Source organism: Anabrus simplex, chromosome 6 (assembly GCF_040414725.1).
Source record: "Anabrus simplex isolate iqAnaSimp1 chromosome 6, ASM4041472v1, whole genome shotgun sequence".
Taxonomy (NCBI): domain Eukaryota; kingdom Metazoa; phylum Arthropoda; class Insecta; order Orthoptera; family Tettigoniidae; genus Anabrus; species Anabrus simplex.
Window position 1 is genome coordinate 189,413,754 of NC_090270.1, and position 19,145 is coordinate 189,432,898.

The window sequence follows — 19,145 nt, forward strand, 5'->3', positions numbered from 1 at the left end:
TACATCTCAATAATTTTGTTTTATATTATTATGTTAATGTTTAATTTTCGTTATAAATATGGCGTGATGATTACCGTGGCAGAGGCTACTATGTTTAGGCCCCCTATAACTTAGGAAAGTTGGCCCTATGTGATGACAGGGATTTTCCACTCTTGTGTTTATGAAAGGACCGCCTCTGTGGTGTAGTGGTTAATGTGATTATTTGCCACCCCCGAAAGCTCGGGTTCGATTCCTCGCTATGCCATGAAATTTGAAAAGTGGTAGAGGGCTGGAACGGGGTTCACTCAGAGTCGGAAGGTCAACTAGGTAAAGGTGGGTTCGATTCCCATCTCAGCCTCCCAGGAAGTGGTTTTCCGTGGTTCCCCCTTCTCCTGCAGGCAAATGCCGGGATGGTACCTAACTTAGGCCACAGCCACTTCCTACCCACTTCCTTGTCTATCCCTTCCAATCTTCCCATCCCCCCGCAAGGTCCCTGTTCAGCATAGCAGGTGAGGACACCTGGACGAGGTACTGGTCATCCTCCCCAGTTGTATCAACGACCCAGAGTCTCACGGTCCATGACACTGCCGTTGAGGTGGTAGAGGTGGGATTCATGGCTGAATACAAGGAAAAAACCGACTCTCGAGGGTAAACAGATTAAGAAGAAGAAGAATTACAGTTGACAGCTTGCATGCTTGATTGTTGTTTAACGGGGCTTAACATCTAGGTCATCGGCCCATTACAAAAATGAGTTCGAATTCATAGAGCTGTTTTATATTCAACTTTTCTCCCTAAATAGAATTAGAATCACCGCGGTTTCTCAGCGTATTTTCACGTATTTCCGAGCTTGCACCATACCTGCTACCAAGAAAAAAAAAACAGGTAACTTAAACCTTTTTTCACCTTCTCGCGATAAGACATTTCGCTTATTACCTTTTTCGCTTTAGATGCAATGTATATCTCAGAGAAATGGTCTATGGGTAAATAACACTCCCATAAATACAGCCGTGCTCATTTAATATATCTAGATGATCACAATCGAAATTAGTTGTTACATTTCTAACCTGAGCACACAAGACCGCTTGAACCTGTCGCTGCACGATAATGCGAGCCATTAACAACAGTTGTATATGTCAATTGTACCGGAGCAGGTTAACGTCAAGCAAATTCTTGTAAATTTTCGGCGATGATGACATAATTAAAGGTTAACACTGTGAAAACCATGGAAATCTATTTTGAGGGCTCCGACAGCCGGGTCCAATCTACTGTCTCCCGAATGCAAGTATGGAGCTACACGGCCTGTACATTGGGGATGAGGACGAGATCCGGATAACTCGAGTATCCGAGTACCCTTTATGGCGGTTTCCTGAAGTGAAATATCCAAAAACCCGTTACATATAGTGTCAGTCGTTCCCGTGTATTCCCGGCGATGTGTTTAATTCTTTTTTCCTCTTGTGACATTTCTTCTCTACTCCACCATCTTCCTCTCGTTAAACGTATCTCCCTGGTCCTATAGAATGTTAAGTTACTTGATTTTTTTTTTTTTTTTTGTGTGTACATTGAAACACAGCTTTCCTAAGAACCTAAATTGAGGGCCCCTCCCTCCCATTTTGTTATATAATAATATATGTTTCTTTCCAGTCTGAGTTTCAAAATAGTCAAGTCAAATTTTGAACAGATTCGTTTTCCTTTCTTCTTTTAATTGGCTTTACGTCGTACCGACACAGATAACTCTTATGGTGACGATGGGATAGGAAAGGGCTGGGAGTTGGAAGGAAGCGGCCGTGGCTTTATTTAAGGTACAGCCCCAGCCTTTGCCAGGTGTGAAAATTGGATACCACGAAAAGCCATCTTCAGGGCCCCGACACTGGGGTTCGAACCTATCTCCCGAATGCAAGCTCACAGCTGCGCGCCCCTAACCGCACGGCCAACTCGCTCGTTAAAAAGATTCGTCAACTGGTTGGAATATTTAATTACTGGCCCATTATACTTAATATTTTGTCAAGAAATAGAACTGATGTTCGGTTACCAGGTTTAAGTGTAGGTCTAAATTTAGTAGTTTTAAATGAAATAAATTATCACGAAAAATAACAATATAAAAAAATCTATTATATCAACCCATTTACGTACGCCCGCATGAGGAAATCCCTCTTTCAAGCTGGTGGATATGCAGGAAAAAATGAAATGGCGTATGACTTTTAGTGCCGGGAGTGTCTGAGGACAAGTTCGGCTTGTCAAGTGCAGATCTTTTGAATTGACTCCCGCAGGTGACCTGCGCGGCGTGATGAGGATGAATGATGATGAAGACGACACATACACCCAGCCCCCGTGCCACCGGAATTAACCAGTTATGGTTAAAATTCCCGACGCTGCCGGGAATCGAACCCGGGACTCCTGTGATGAAAGGCCAGCATGCTATCCATTTAGCCATGGAACTGGACGGATATGCAGGAGAAAAATATAAACAAACTAATTTTACTTCGGTTATTAACATGCCATTTATATCACTTTTTTAGAATTTGCTTTACGTCGCACCGACACTGATAGGTCTTCTGGCGACGATTGGATAGGAAAGATTTAGGAGTGTGAAGGAAGTGGCCGTGACCTTAATTAAGGTACAGCCCCAGCATTTGCCTGGTGTGCAAATGGGAAACCATCTTCAGCACTGCCGACAGTGGGGTTGTTCGAACCCACTATCTCCCGGATGCAAGCTCTCACAGGTGGGCGCCGCTAACCGCACGGCCAACTCACCCGGTATTTTATATCACAGACTTCATAAGATTAATTTAACTCTGTTGCCGTTTAGAGTTATTGTGTAAAATTTCTAAAGAATTATTCTTTATTCATCCTCCTCATTATCTTACGATAGTTCCCTCTGTGCATCAGTGATGGAGTGTCGGCTGCAGGATTGCAAGATAACGTGTTCAAACCCAGCAGAGGTAGTCGGATTTTTGAAGGACGGAACAAAGTCTATTCGACACTCCATGTGATACTACGTTGGCATGTAAAAGAGCTTTTCTGATACACTTGGTGTTTACCCGACAAAATTCACTTAAAATCAGTCATAGACACCCAAGAGAGATTCGTTTACTCTGCCATTTAGTCGGCCTAGATTAAAACGGAAATTGACAAGCAGACAGCCAAATGGCGTTAAATTAAAATGCCTGCACACGCTAGCTGAAGCCAGAAAATTATTAGTCATTATACGATTCTTCTCCTACCACTTTTTTCTATGGAGTCACGGGTGCTAACTGTGTCGCACATGTGAATTTGGTCCTGTTTTACGGGCGGATGTCCTTCGTGATGGCTGTCCTATGAGGATTCACTTTTGCGAGATTCTGTGGTGGTTAGTAGTGTGGTGTGGTAATAATTTCGTGTGGCTATTTCTAGCCGAGAGCCCTTCTAAGGCAGACCCTCCGATTAGGGTGGGCGGCATCTGCCATGTATAGGTAACTGCGTGTTATTGTGGTGGAGGATAGTGTTATGTGTGGTGTGAGAGTTGCAGGGATGTTGGGGACTGCACAAACACCCAGTCCCCGAGCCAAGGGAATTAACCATTTAAGGTTAAAATCTCCGACCCGGCCGGGAATCAAACCCGTGACTCTCTGGCCCAAAGGCCAGCACGCTAACCGTTTAGCTATGGAGCCGGACAGTGTGGTGTGGTGTGTGAGCTATATATGAAGACAAGAGTACTGGGACAAACACAAACACGCTGACCCCGAGCCAGCGATTAAAATCCCCGACCCGGCCAGGAATCTCACCCGTGACCCTTTGAACCGAAGGCCTCTACTCTGACCATTCAGCCATTCAGTCGCACTATTATTCATCACAACATTACAGACTGCAAAACTGTAACGAAAGAGTACCTCGGTAATATAATATCCGGATAGAACAGGTACCCGCTTCTTATTACCCAGATACTCGAGTATTCAGGCATTACCCGAGCTCACCCGAGTACCCAGGTATCACTAGCCGTACTGTCCATATGGTACGACTGTAAACGGTAGATTCGGCAATTGTAATAGTACATGTGGTAGGATAGGTTGAAAGCAACTAGATATTTCTACCAATAGCAGGCCAAACTTGAATCAGTAAGATATACTAGGTTATTTTGACAAGTTGGTTGCCTAATTGTACTTCCTTTTAAAACAAAAATCATCACCACCACTTCTCCTACGCACACGAAAAATTTCTATTATCGAAGACCCCTCATTTACTGTGCCAGAGATATTTTGTATTTGTTTTAACGATCCAAAAAGGTTAAATCTTCTAAAAATAGTCTGCCTAACTGATAAGTGTAAGAGCTATGCAATTTTCCCAGTAGGAAACACATTAACATGGAAACTTTACACGTTCATTTCCTTCTTCCTCGGACAAAAAATACTATTTGCTGCTTTTTAATCTTTATGTAAAAGTTGGTAGCTCTGAGAGTTCAGCTCACCACCGCCTAACAGTATAAATAAGAAAATGTTTAAAGAAAACAATAGGGCAAAATTGGAACGATGTACTACCAAAAATACGTTTCCACTACGAATAATTAACGTTGTCATAACCATTGTAATTGTTTATAGGAAATTAATTTTGTTATAGGCTTTACATCAGTTCATCAGTAACACAGCTTACCTGTCCTGCAGTTCTTCATTTTCTGTTAGCAAGTGTTTCTGGCGGGTCTCCATTACTTTCCTGGCATCTTCCGATTTCTGAATACAGTTCGCTAACTGCTCGAGAAGACTACGCTGCTCGCGTACACGTCGCTGAAGATATATTGGATCATCACCGTGATTATGATCCTCGTCACCTTCTTTCAAAGTCACGTGTAATTTATCGAAGATTTTAAGAGCATCATCCCCTAAGATAGACATGGTTGTTACACTGGCGAATTTTACGCCGAGGATTTACATTAATTTGTTAATTTGGACTGCCTTAATATATTGGATGAACTTGGAAATTTAGACTACCTTAGAAGAAAAGACTGTCGTCAACTGTTCATTGTTATTGACATTAGTTTTAATTGCCAACATCTACAAAATTTCAGCACCCACAACTTGCCTGTTGATTACAGTGTTGTTGGAGGATTCTCATAAGTTATAATACTGCAGATGACTTGGTTGGGTCAAATTATAGTCAGCAGCGTTTCTTTTGTGTCAATAAATGCTTCATTTCTCCTCTTATCTGTAAGGTATCTAGAGTGTAAATCACAGAAGGTGTAAATATCGATGTAAACCAAGGTTCCTATAATATGCAAGTTGTCTAAAAGTCATTTGTTTACATTCCGCTTTACCTCTATTCTGATGTCACGGAAGTCATTGAGATCTCCTTGATCACGGCACCGGAGATTGAAGTAATGATGTTTGTTGTTTAAAGGGGCCTAACATCTAAGGTCATCGGCCCCAAAGAGATTGAAGTTCAACTTTACCAAGGTTGCTTCATCCGTAACCGGCTAATGAGAGCATTGTCATATTGTGACGTAGACGGAAAACGGCGTGCATCTAAATACATCGCTGCGAATAATAAAGATACATACATACATACATACATACATACATACATACATACATACATACATACATACATACATACATACATACATACATACATACATACATACATACATACATACATACATACATACATACATACATACATACATACATAATACATACATACATACATACATACATACATACATACATACATACATGACGCCCTTCAAATATTCACAGATGGAAGCAAGATGGACATCGGAGTTGGTTCAGGAGTAGGTATATTTCTGGAAAATAAACTTATACCATGACGAATATAAGAACCAAGTGTGATGACTCAACTGTTATAGCGTGGTAGTTTGTGGACCCGCCACTGGGAGCACTGCAAACGTCGGTGTCCAACACGTGCTTCAGTAGACCGGCAAACCATGTGTTTGAAAGTGCGGGGAGATGTTATTGTGTGAGATATTTCAAGTCAACAAGTTGAATTTCCTTTGCTTTCAGTTCCTAAACTCAGTTCATTGTGTGTTGAGCACTTAAAGCACGCGTGTTATATGGCCTGATTAAATTAATAGTTCAACATGCCATACTGTTTTGTGCCGGGCTGTAAGTCAGGCTATGGTAGAGTAGTTAATGGTATACAATTCTTTTCACCACCGAAGGATAGAAATAAATTTGAAAAATGGGCCAGAGCTATTCCACGAAAGGATACTGTGTTAACGCGTAATAGTTTCAGGCTATGGTAGAGTAGTTAATGGTATACAATTCTTTTCACCACCGAAGGATAGAAATAAATTTGAAAAATGGGCCAGAGCTATTCCACGAAAGGATACTGTGTTAACGCGTAATAGTAGAATTTGTCAAGTTCATTTCTCTGACGTTTTGATAGTAAAATCAGATAACTTTATAGTGAATGGTGAAAACGTGGTTATGCCTCGTGAGAGATGGAAATTACGTCCAGGAGCAGTGCCTCACATTTTCCCTAATTTGCCGAAATACCTTTCAAGTGAGATTAAGTCCCGTGAAACTCCCAACTGGAAAAAGAATCTATACACCACTAGGAGAAGAAGAAAGAAGATTGAAGACAGGAGTTTAGTAGCAAATGAAGAATTAAAAGGTCAGTCTAATGTTGACCAAAATTTGGGTTATTCTAGTGTGCTTTCTGATGCCGAAAAGACAATATTATCGCTCAACAGGCGCCTAAAAAATGCTAATCGAAATTTAATTCGAGCTAGATCCAGTCTAAACTTAGAAAAATCGAGAATTAATGTATTGGAGAAGCAGGTTAGAAATACACATTTCGAATCTCTACGATTGAGAAGTGTGTAATGTACCATTTGGCTGGGTACGTTGTTAATCACTTATAAAGTGTTCGCCCTGTGCCCATTCTCTACGTGACAATAATCAAAGTACATTCTCAGTTCTCTCCGAAATAACAGACCACGGTTCAAGCAATAATGAAGTGTTTTTAACACGCCCTTCGAAAAGTATATGTGACATTCTTTTCCAGGCCAGTGAAAAACTGAACTCAAAATCGATGTGGAGCGAAATACTGTTTGATTGTATCGATTCTATAGACAAAATTTCAGTTGATCCTTCAGGTGCTGGCTGTTGTCTTCAACATATTATGGATATAATCCCCAGACTTGTTTATCATTGTCTGAAGAGCCGATTTTTCTTCAGAGCGAAAGAAATCCGGGGAGATTTACAATCTCGAATATCCGCCAAATCTTCACGCACGCTTCCGAAAGTCCAGTAACCGACAAACTGAGATGGTAAGTAGAGTATTACCTTTAAATGGTTCATGGGTGTTTTTTTAATATGCTGGGAGTTGTGTTATTTATGTATATATACACTCGAGTAACTTGTGCTTTTCGCAACATGTGATGGAAGTCGTAGCTCTTATTTCCGTGTATGATATTTTTCTATTGTTCTCTGCCGTGGTATTTTAATTGTAATCTGTCATTTAAAAAAATAAAAGACAGTGTATATACTTATCAGTTACGGAGTAATACGTGTCCTGTGTCACCATTCCTAAGACCAGCTGATAGGTATTGTGGAGCTACCAAACTCTAGCGCTGCCTGGCGGGGCGCGCCTGAACTCGATGAGTCATCACACTTGGTTCTTATATTCGTCATGCTTATACGGCAGTTAAAATTTAAACTGGATAAAAGATGTTCGAATAATCAAGCAGAACAGTTGGCAATTCTGAAAGTACTTGAATCAATTGAAACATTGGTATTAAAGGAAAATATCTCGCGGAAAGCCAAGATATTCACTGACAATAAAATAACAATAGCTTAATTAAACTGTAATAATTACAACTACCTTATTCAGCAAATCAATATGAAATCGAAGATTCTTGAGAGGAACAAGTGGAAAATCGAGTTCACCTGGATTAAGGCTCATGCTGGGAACTGAGGTAGTGAACTCGCGGATCATCTGGCCAAGGAAGCAGCGCACGACAGGGAAATTAGTGAGGTGAGTGTTATAGCAAAGTTCCTAAAAGTGATTTAAGAGATGATAGCTTAAGAAAATGGCAAAGTGAATGAGATCAAACGACGAAGGGTTCAGTAACGAAATATTATTTTTTCCCAGTGTAATAGACAGACTTTCCCAACATACTTATTCAATGTCAAATTTCACCTCAATGGTAACAGGTCAAGGATAATTTAGAACTTATTTTCATCATTTTCAATTTTAGATAGTCCCACATGTCTGTGCAATGCCAGTGGTCTAACTGTTGACCATTTATTATTCCATAGTGAATTACTTGAGAGAAGAAAGAAGCGTTTTAATTAAAGACCTTTTAGGTACTGAGTCATGGCCAATGAGGAAAATTAGGTTAGTCAAAAATGATTGTAAACAGTTATTACGTTTCACGAACTCAATTGTATTTGAACAACTGTAAAAAAAGATATAGTTTTGTTTACTTTTTTGTTTACGTATATACTTCATTACAGCCATCGAATTAAGTCTGTACCTCACATGTAATTAGAACATTAAGTTCCATTTGTGATATGATTACTCTGAGCATGTAGTATTACTGTCATGTAATAAGGTATGCTGTGAATAAACGGTAAAAAAAACCCACACATACATACATATTTTTCAGAAGACCACAAACCGTGAATGACCACAAGGATCCTGAATTTTTAGAATTTTATAGACGATGATAACCGAACATATTAAAATTATTGTACAGAAAGGAAATACTAAATAATTTATCATTTAGTAGTACCGTAGTATAAGTGATGATTTAAAACTGTCACCGAATAAATACATACACACATACATACATACATACATAACATAACATAACATCTTCATTATAGACTGTTATGCCTTTCGGCGTTCATTGTGGAAGCCTCTGTGAATTTGCTACACGCCTCCACAATCGTCTATTTGTAGCATCGTTTAGTTCCACACCGCTTATCTGTAAAACTAGAAAGGCTGAGAATCTTACATTCCAAGAAGAGCGGTAAAGGGTCATTTTGACCCATCATAGGACATGCTTGGAAATGTTCAAATTAGAACTCAATAAGAGATCTATTTTCTTCTACTGTGTTTTCACACATTTATTTTACACACAATGACCTGACGTTAGTGTATGGACCTTTTATAATTGCAAATGGACACGTGAATAATCATAAACAACTGCATCGCGTTTCTGTTTCTCTAAGGAGTTTTCACAAAATTAACCAATTGAACACCTTCTGTTAGTCAGTCGTCCATATTGCAACAATTATACATTATCAGAAATATTTTAATAATAAGTTAAATATTTGGTATTTGGATGACGGTACATTGCTGATGAATCTGACTTCGTCCTTTCATCTCTGGATAACATTTTCACACAAGTTTCAAACACTGGACTACATTTTAACCCACTTTAGGCCAAGGGTAGAAATAATTACAAAATACATGTTTGTTACTATCCATTCACTGAAGGGTAAAAGTAAAAAGGTATTTCAAAAATAATTGAATGTTGTATTTACAGCATGGGTCGTTTTCGACCCCAACATTCAATTTCATGTTTACTGACATAACTACGCATTAAATATCACTTCTAAAGCATTGAGATATACCTTTTTTTAATAATTTGTCGCTATTCAAAAATAATAATTCAAGTGATATGTCAGAATTTTATTTTAACTGGAATTAATTTCAAAACTCTGTACTCCAGTAACCTCAAAACAGGTTTTGTACAGCACTTCCCAAAGCCTACATGCTTGAAAATATTTATATCCATTCCGGAATGATCCTATTCAATTATTGAGTGATTATTAATGTGGAAAAATGGCATTATGTGAGAGAAATAAAATCCAAGCACTATGGGTCGTATATGAGCCACTGGCCTAAAATGGGTTTAACTTTTCTAAATGCTAAGTGGGTTTTCTTAGCGCTCATCGGGAATAAGCTGAGTTACTATACGAGAAGTTTAATGGTTCTGCCCATGGAATTAGTCTTTTAACAGCATCCAATAATTGTTTACTTGGTGCAGTGCTATTCCCTGAAGCTCTATGCGGTCTGAGAAGACGTCGAAACTGAAGTTTATTTCACTCCTTTCCATAGTTTCGGCCATTCAGCCTTCTTTTCATCCCATGCTTTGTTTTCCATCCCGCGATTATGTACTTCCTGCGTTGTTCTCCATCTTGGCGTAAGACCCTGCTATTGAAGGAATTATATTATATCTCAAAAACTGGCCTCGAAACCATTCTCAGTTGCTCCCTGAGTGACAATGCCTGGTTACAGGCTTCTCTTCCCATTGGTTCTGGTGGCCTCGGCATTCCTCGTGCTGTGGATTTGGCGATTCCATCATTTTTTGCGTCTTTCCACGGTTCTCTTTATCTCGTCGATGCTCTCCTTCCACCTGGTGGATGCTTGGACCCTGAGCTGCCATCCAAAGAGAGCTTACTCCCTGTGTTAGGAAAAGTCTTAGAGAAACTTATAATTAATAGAGTGATGTTTAACTTCGCGATAAAGAACAGTTTACATGAAAATCAATTTGGGTTTATGCCATCAAAACCTACAGAAGATGCAGTACATAATGTGACACAATGGATGAAGTCTATCTGCGGTTGCAAAGAATTCGGATTACTAGTATCATTAGATATATCCGGTGCGTTCAACTTTGCATAGTGGCCTAAAGTGTTGCATCAGCTGAAAGTGAAGGGTTGTCCAAAACACATTTATAGACTAAGGCAAAATTACTTCACAAAAGGAAAAGTGCACCTGACCATTTGTGGCACAACTGTGACAAGAAACGTAGATCGTGGATGCCCACAAGGCTATGCTTGTAGCCCGGGTCTCTGGAGCATGTTCTATGATGACATTCTTCAACAGAAGCTTCCCGATAATTGTACGCTAATTACTTATCCATATGATGCAATACTACTAGTTAGGGGTAGAACAACAAATACATTAACAACTGCAGCAAATGAAGCACTCGACATACTTCTAAGGTGGGGGCAGAACAACAAATTGAAATTCACTGCATCTAAGACTGTTGCTATGCTAGTCACCAAGAAAAGGAAATTTGAGACAGCGGTTGGTTAAACTAGATGGCCAAGAATGAGATATTGTAGACAGCATGACATATCTAGGAATAATTTTAGACAGCAAACTTTTATTTATATCACACTTTCAACGTTTGGAAACCAAAGCAACAAAATTGTATAGGAGGCTGACAATGGTAGCACGACCCACCTGGGGACTAAGCTCGGAAATTTTGAAGATTATATATCGTGGAGCTGTGAACCAATGGTGCTTTATTGTGTCACCACTTTCGAACATGTTCTGCATAAAAAATGGGCGCAACAGAAACTGTCTCAAATTCAAAGGGGTTTCGTATTACGCATCACGCGCACTTACCGTACAATATCGACTAACGCTGTCCTCATTATTTCTTGTATAGAACCTCTGCATCTCACAAGACTCAGCATGTCAAATTCTGTCAACTTTAAGAGGAACAGAGTACATGCCCGGAATTTGGAAGGAGTGGAACTTGAACTGCATGTACATCATACTGCCGCCGGACATCCAGAAGATTATATGAGATCTGTATTTTACCACCCATGTACAAGAGATCACAGCCATTCGATATACACAGATGGTTCTCGCATTTCCAGCAGCGGAACACTTGTGGGCTGTCTCTTCGTGATATATGAGGGTGAAGACGAAGTTCATTCTGAGAAAATAAAACTAAAGGAATATGTTCTGTGTTTCAAGGCGAGCTGCTTGCAATATTGAAAGCAGTCGAGTGGTATATAAACAAAAATACGTGTGCGATTATACTCTGTGACTCACAAGCGGCGCTCAGCTCCATAAAAGATAAATTTAATTTACACAGTTTGATATATTCTCTCTCACATGTATTGCCAAAGTACAATAACCAAATATGTTTCGGTTGGGTACGAGGTCATTCCGCTATAAAAGGGAACGAAAGAGCTGACCAATTGGCCAAAGAAGCTAATTCAAACTTGTCAGAGATACTGAATGCCCAATTTCTTTTGTCAAAAGAACCATAAAGGATAAAATGCTCTCTCGTTGGAATGAGCTGTGGTTAGCAAGCAAAAATGGCTTAGTAACCAAAGACTTGTTTTTTCTAAATGTATGTAGTAGGCTGGGATGTAAATATATAGTGTGCAACTTTTATTTAACTCAAGTGCTTTCAGGTCATGGTAAATTCAATGCTTACTTCAAGCGATTCAAAATTCCAACACAAAACGGCTCACAATGCTTCTTCACTGAGGACATTCAAACTGTAGAACACATTCTGTTCAACTGTCCTTTTGAGAGAGCACATTTTGCATTTGTTAACTTGCAGTTGCTATTTCTAAAAACCACTAAATATCATATTTTATTTTTAAAAAAACCGCTGCTCTTTCAATTTTCAGAATTTATTATGTATTTAAACACATATAATTTGATATTGTCTGTTTATTAGCTGTTTAACACAATTATCTATTTTATATATCAGTGGCGTGCGGTGAACGTATTCGTTACCCCAGCTGCAAAAATGTTTTTTTAAGCAATCGTAGCCCACTACACTCTCTAAAGTCAACATTACCATTTTATGATACCACCTGATAACTAAGTGGAAATAACAAGCCAACAGACCAAACAATAAATAAATAAATAAATAAATAAATAAATAAATAAATAAATAAATAAATAAAAGTAAAATTTATGGGTGAAATATCTCGTCCTTTCAAAATAAATACAGATGTCAGGCAGGGCGATAGTTTATCTCCACTCCTTTTCAATTGTGTCATGGAAAAATTGTAAGAATTTGGAATGAAAAATTGAAAGAATCCAAAATATTGCCACTCATGCTGGGGAAAAATAACAAAGGTGTTGCAATAAATTGCCTAGCATTTGCAGATGACTTTGCCATACTTTCAGAAAGCCTTACAGATGCAGCAACATAACAACAGCCAACATGACAGGCTTGAGAATCTCTGCCGAGAAAACAACATTTTTGACAAATATAAAAAGTTCCCCGAAGTTTTTAGTAACGGATATTGGTCAAATAGAAAAGGTAAAGAAATTCAAATATTTGGGTGAGACAATTCAAGAAAATGGTTTAGAAAAATCTGCTATATAGGAGTGAATACAAAAGATGGAAAGAGCTTACGGTATAACTTACAAAAAAAGTGCTTATCAAGAAAACTTAAAATAAAGCACAACAACACAGTAGTGAAATCAGAATGCCTGTATGCCAGCGAATGTCTAGCACTGAACTACAAGCTTGATAAATTAGAAATATTAGAAAGAAGAATTATAAGGAAAATATTAGGTCCTCTAAGAATTACAGCGTTTTGGAAAGTAAGAAGTAACAATGAAATTTACTAGAACATAGAAAACATATCAGAAACAATAAGAAAATGGATATTGATATTTCTTGGGCACATTTATAGAATGGATGCCAATAGACTAACTAAACGAATCTTCAAGTACCTTTGGGAAAAGAAATCAACCACCACCTGGATTCAAGAAGTCAAGAAAGGCCTGGAAAGGAACAACATACGAGAAGAAGAATTATTGGAAAGATAGATTTTTAGGAAGAAAATGGAAGGATTCCAAGGGAGAAAGGAAAAGAAAACAGGCACAAAGTGGACTGAAGACAGGAGAAAACAGCACAGTGAAACAATGAAAGAATACTGGAAGAAATGGAAAGAACAACTAAGGAGGAAGAATTGAAATTGTAACGTGGTCCTTAGAAGACCGGGACGCAAGAATAAATAAATAAATAAATAAATAAATAAATAAATAAATAAATAAATAAATAAATAAATAAATAAATAAATTGTAAGTATTAAAGAACTTTTGAAGTTATAACTCATATGAATGATTTTTGGAGGTGAACTCAACTGCGTATTTGCCCAGTAGCTGGTGCTCTGCAGTCGGGAAGGGGGATTCAAATCCAGTCGAGATTTGTAATGTGAAAGAGTTTGGTGCACCTGGAAGAATTCCTCCGAGATGATATTTTTCCTGTTTTTACTTGTTTTGTTAGCTGCCTCTGTGGATCCGTGGTAGAGTGTCGGCCTCCGAATCCCAAGATAGCGGGATCAAACCCGGCAGAGGTAGTCGGATTTTTGAAGGGGGGAAAAAGTCCATTCGACACTCCATGTCGTACGATGTCGGCATGTAAAAGATCTCTGGTGATACATTTGGTATTTACCCGACAAAATTCATTAAATCTCAGCCATAGACGCCCAAGAGAGATCCGGTTTACTCTGTCTGCCATCTGGTGGGCCTAGAGTTAAACGGAACGTCGCAATTGACGAGCAGACAGCCAGATGGCGTCAAATTGAAATGTCTGCACACGGTAGCTGAGGCCATAAGATTATGATTATTATTATTATTATTATTATTATTATTATTATTATTATTATTTTACTTGTTTTGTTAAGCCTGGTAAATCTGGAATCGGCCTACCTTCTTTTATAAGGCTGCATTTTTCGTGGAAAGGTCTACCTGAGAAAGGCCTTTCAAGAATATTTTCCACTACACACTCGCACATATTTCCAAATTGATATTCACGGCAGTGACGACACCATCATAACTTAATCTACAGTGTCACGTTGCATAACACACGTTATATTCACGAATAATGGCACAGAACTCACGAAAACTTCACCGGTAATCCAAGAGGAACACTACAAAAATTAACTATATACCACCATTACAGACAACCAAATACAACATTCGCTTAGCTCTGCGTTCATGCTGGGCAACCTAAATATTTTTCTACGATTATCGGAAAACATACTGTACACGTGACATCAATGAATTGCTCTAAAAAACTTTATACTTGCCGAAATAAAAAAATAAAATATTTTTTATTACAATTGATTTTATAAACCGGCTATTTTTATTAGCAAGACGATGTGTAAGTGACTATACTGTTAACTTGTTGATACTTTCATTGTAGCCTCTAGTGTGTGGTGCTGAACACTTCGAGTGTCAAGTATTAAAACTAACAGGCCCTACCTAAGCTAGCTGGCTTGTCACCGTAAATTGCTGTCGGGGGAGGTGAGACAGCCACGCCCTCCACCCAGGACAAGGAAGCTTCAAGTGCATGCGTCATCCAAGCGACTTAAACTTCGCGCCGGCAAGGAAATCCAGCTCGTTGAAGCTGAACTGCAGTAGTGCGAGTGGATTGTCGAGATAGCTGTACTTGGCTTAGATATTAGCAGTTTTTTTACTTTATAAAAAGCGTTCTAAGGAATAATCTATATATATATAATAACTTGTCCTGACTAACTGACTGATTCATCATCGCCGAGCCAAAACCACTGGTTATGAAGGAATGAAATTTTGGGTATGCATTCATATTACAATGTAGATGCTCGCTAAGGGAGGATTTTTGGATATTCCGTTGCTAAGGAAGTTAAAAGGGGGGGGGGTGAATTGTTTAAATATGTGTATCTATATCTCGAAAACTGAACAATTTAAAGGCATGAAAACTGCTATTTGGAATCTCCTTTAAAAATAAAGAAACACGTATTTTTTGCTTTCGAAAATGCCATTAAAGGGGATGAAAAAAGGGGGGAAAGGAGTTGAACACCTTTTATGAGGAGACTTATATCTCAAAAATTGAAGGTGTTACAGACATGAAAACGGGTATTTTGAATCTCATTTCAAAATGAAGAAATACGTATTTTTGTGTTTTTGGATAATCCGATGAATAGGGGGGTGAACATCAGTGACAAATGGGGTGAATTTTTATAAGGATTATGTCTGCAAATTACCTCAGACACGTATCATATTACAGATTTGAAAATTGGTATTTGGAATTTCCTGTAAAAGTAAAGAAACATAAATATTGTTTTCGGAAAATCCACTTAATGGGAACTGAAAAAGGGGGTGAATTTTTTAAAATTAGCATATCTACAGTATATCTCAAAAACGTGACATGTTGCAGACGCGAAAATTGGTATTTGGTATCTCCTTTAAAAATAAACACGTATTCTCTGGTTTTCGGGGAAAACCCTTAACGGGGGGTGTGAAAGAATTGAAAAAAAATAGTTGATATGTATGAATATATATACCAAAAATCTAAAGATGTTACAAACGTGAAAACTGGTATTTGGAATCTTCTTTAAAAATAAAGAAACACGCATTTGGTGGTTGAATCAACTTGGTAGGAGGGGGGAGGGGTAGCATGAAAATGGAGATGAATTCCTTTTACGAGGATACATACATCTCAAAAACTGAAGATATTGCAGTTGTGATAATTGGTATTTGGAAGCTCTTTTAAAGAAACGGGTACTGTTTGTTTTTGGAAAATTCACTTGACTGGGGAGTGTGAAAGGAAGTAAAAAAAAAATGAATTCTTTTTCTGGAGAAACTTATATCTCAAAACTGAAGGTTACAGAAGACGTGGAAATTGGAATTTGGAATCTTCTTTAAAAATAAAGAAACACGCATTTTTTGGGTGGGTGAAGCCAACTTAACTGGCGGGGGTGCAGTGAAAAAGGACTTTAATTTTTTTTCATGACGAAACTTATATCTCAAAAACTGAAGATGTTACCGACATGAAAATTTGTATTTGGAATTTCCTTTCAAGGTAAAGAAACACGTAATCTATTTTGTCTTTGGAAAATCCATTTAAGGGGGCTGAATTAATTGAAAAGTTAGGTGAATACTTGTGTATGAGGATACTTATATATCAAATTAAAGATGTTACAGACGTGTGAAAATTAGTATTTGGAATCTCTTTTAAAAATAAAGAAACACGCATTTTGTAGGGGGGGGGGGGGATCAACTTGGGGGCGGGGGCGGTGGAAGGGAGTTTAATTCCCTTTTATGAGGATACATATATCTCAAAACTGTAGATGTTACAGTCGTGATAATTGGCATTTGGAAGCTCCTTTATAAATAAACAAGTTTTTTTGGTTTTCGGAAAATTCACTTAAGGGGGCAGTGTGAAAGGAAGTGAAAAAAATGTTATTTCTTTTTGTGGGTTACTGTAGTCACGTCCTAGTTCGTGAACCATGGGCAACGGCTGAGTGGCCTAGTAAGTGGTCCTGAGAGTCGGGATACCAATTGCTATGGAATGGGAGTGGGCATCTCGGACATATTCTGAGTCGTGGCCCCCCTTGTGCTCAGGCGGCTAGGACTATACAATTCACCGGTGGTCCATAACCCGTTAGAGGAGAGATCCTCACTTGGACTATGTGCAAGTAGGGCAGCATCCTGCTTCATGAATTTACCGAGCTCAGAACACTTTAAGCAAGCCTCGGACCTATGGGAGTAATGGAGTCCCACTCCCATTTGACAGGCGAGGGACTCCTTGGAAACAAATTGGCGAACGAAATGGAATTCGATGGGGAGCTATCAATATTAATGGGGCTTATGGAAGAAAGAAGGTAGAACTGGCTGAGTCAGCAAAGAGAATGCATCTGGATGTGTTAGGAGTAAGTGATATTCGGGTAAGGGGAGATAAGGAGGAAGAGATAAGAGATTATAAAGTGTACTTGACGGGTGTTAGAAAGGGAAGGGCAGAGTCTGGGGTAGGGCTCTTTATCAGGAATACCATTGCACGCAACACAGTTTCTGTTAGGCACGTAAATGAGCTAATGATGTGGGTAGATTTGTCAGTGGGAGGAATTAGGACAAGAATTGTGTCTGTGTATTCACCATGTGAGGATGCAGATGAGTATGAAGTTGACAAGTTGCATGAAGCATTGAGTGACATTGTGGTCAGGGTCAACAGCAAGGATAGAATAGTGCCAATGGGCGATTTCAATGCCAGAGTTGGGAATAGAACTGAAGGATACGAAAGGATGATTGGTAAATGTGGGGAAGACATGGAAGCTAATGGGAATGGGAAGCGTTTGCTGGACTTCTGTGCTAGTATGGATTTAGCTGTTACGAATACATTCTTCAAGCATAAGGCTATTCACCGCTACACATGGGAGGCTAAGGGTACCAGATCCATAATAGACTATATCTTAACAGACTTTGAATTCAGGAAATCTTTTAGGAATGTACGAGTTTTTCGGGGATTTTTCGATGATACAGACCACTATCTGATCTGTAGTGAACTAAGTATATCTAGGCCTAGGGTAGAGAAAGTGAAATCTGTCTGCAAACGAATAAGGGTAGAAAATCTCCAAGACGAGGAAATTAGACAGAAGTACATGGATATGATTAGTGAGAAGTTTCGAACAGCAGACAGTAAGCAGGTTCAGGATATAGAAAGTGAATGGGTGGCATACAGGGATGCTGTAGTAGAAACAGCAAGGGAATGCCTAGGAACAACTGTGTGTAAAGATGGGAAAAGGCGAACATCTTGGTGGAATGATGAAGTGAGAGCAGCCTGTAAACGTAAAAAGAAGGCTTATCAGAAATGGCTCCAAACAAGGGCCGAGGCAGACAGGGATTTGTACGTAGATGAAAGAAACAGAGCGAAACAAATAGTTGTTGAATCCAAAAAGAAGTCATGAGAAGATTTTGGTAATAACCTGGAAAGGCTAGATCAAGCAGCAGGGAAACCTTTCTGGACAGTAATAAAGAATATTAGGAAGGGAGGGAAAAAGGAAATGAACAGTGTTTTGAGTAATTCAGGTGAACTCGTAATAGATCCCAGGGAATCACTGGAGAGGTGGAGGGAATATTTTGAACATCTTCTCAATGTAAAAGGAAATCATCATGGTGGTGTTGCAAACAGCCAAGCTCATGGGGAGGAGGAAAATGATGTTGGTGAAATTATGCTTGAGGAAGTGGAAAGGATAGTAAATAAACTCCATTGTCATAAGGCAGCAGGAATAGATGAAATTAGACCTGAAATGGTGAAGTATAGTGGGAAGGCAGGGATGAAATGGCTTCATAGAGTAGTAAAATTAGAGTGGAGTGTTGGTAAGGTACCTTCAGATTGGACAAAAGCAGTAATTGCACCTATCTATAAGCAAGGGAACAGGAAGGATCGCAATAACTATCGAGGTATCTCATTGATTAGTATACCAGGCAAAGTATTCACTGGCATATTGGAAGGGAGAGTGCGATCAGTCGTTGAGAGGAAGTTGGATGAAAACCAGTGTGGTTTCAGACCACAGAGAGGCTGTCAGGATCAGATTTTCAGTATGCGCCAGGTAATTGAAAAATGCTACGAGAGGAATAGGCAGTTGTGTTTATGTTTCGTAGATCTAGAGAAAGCATATGACAGGGTA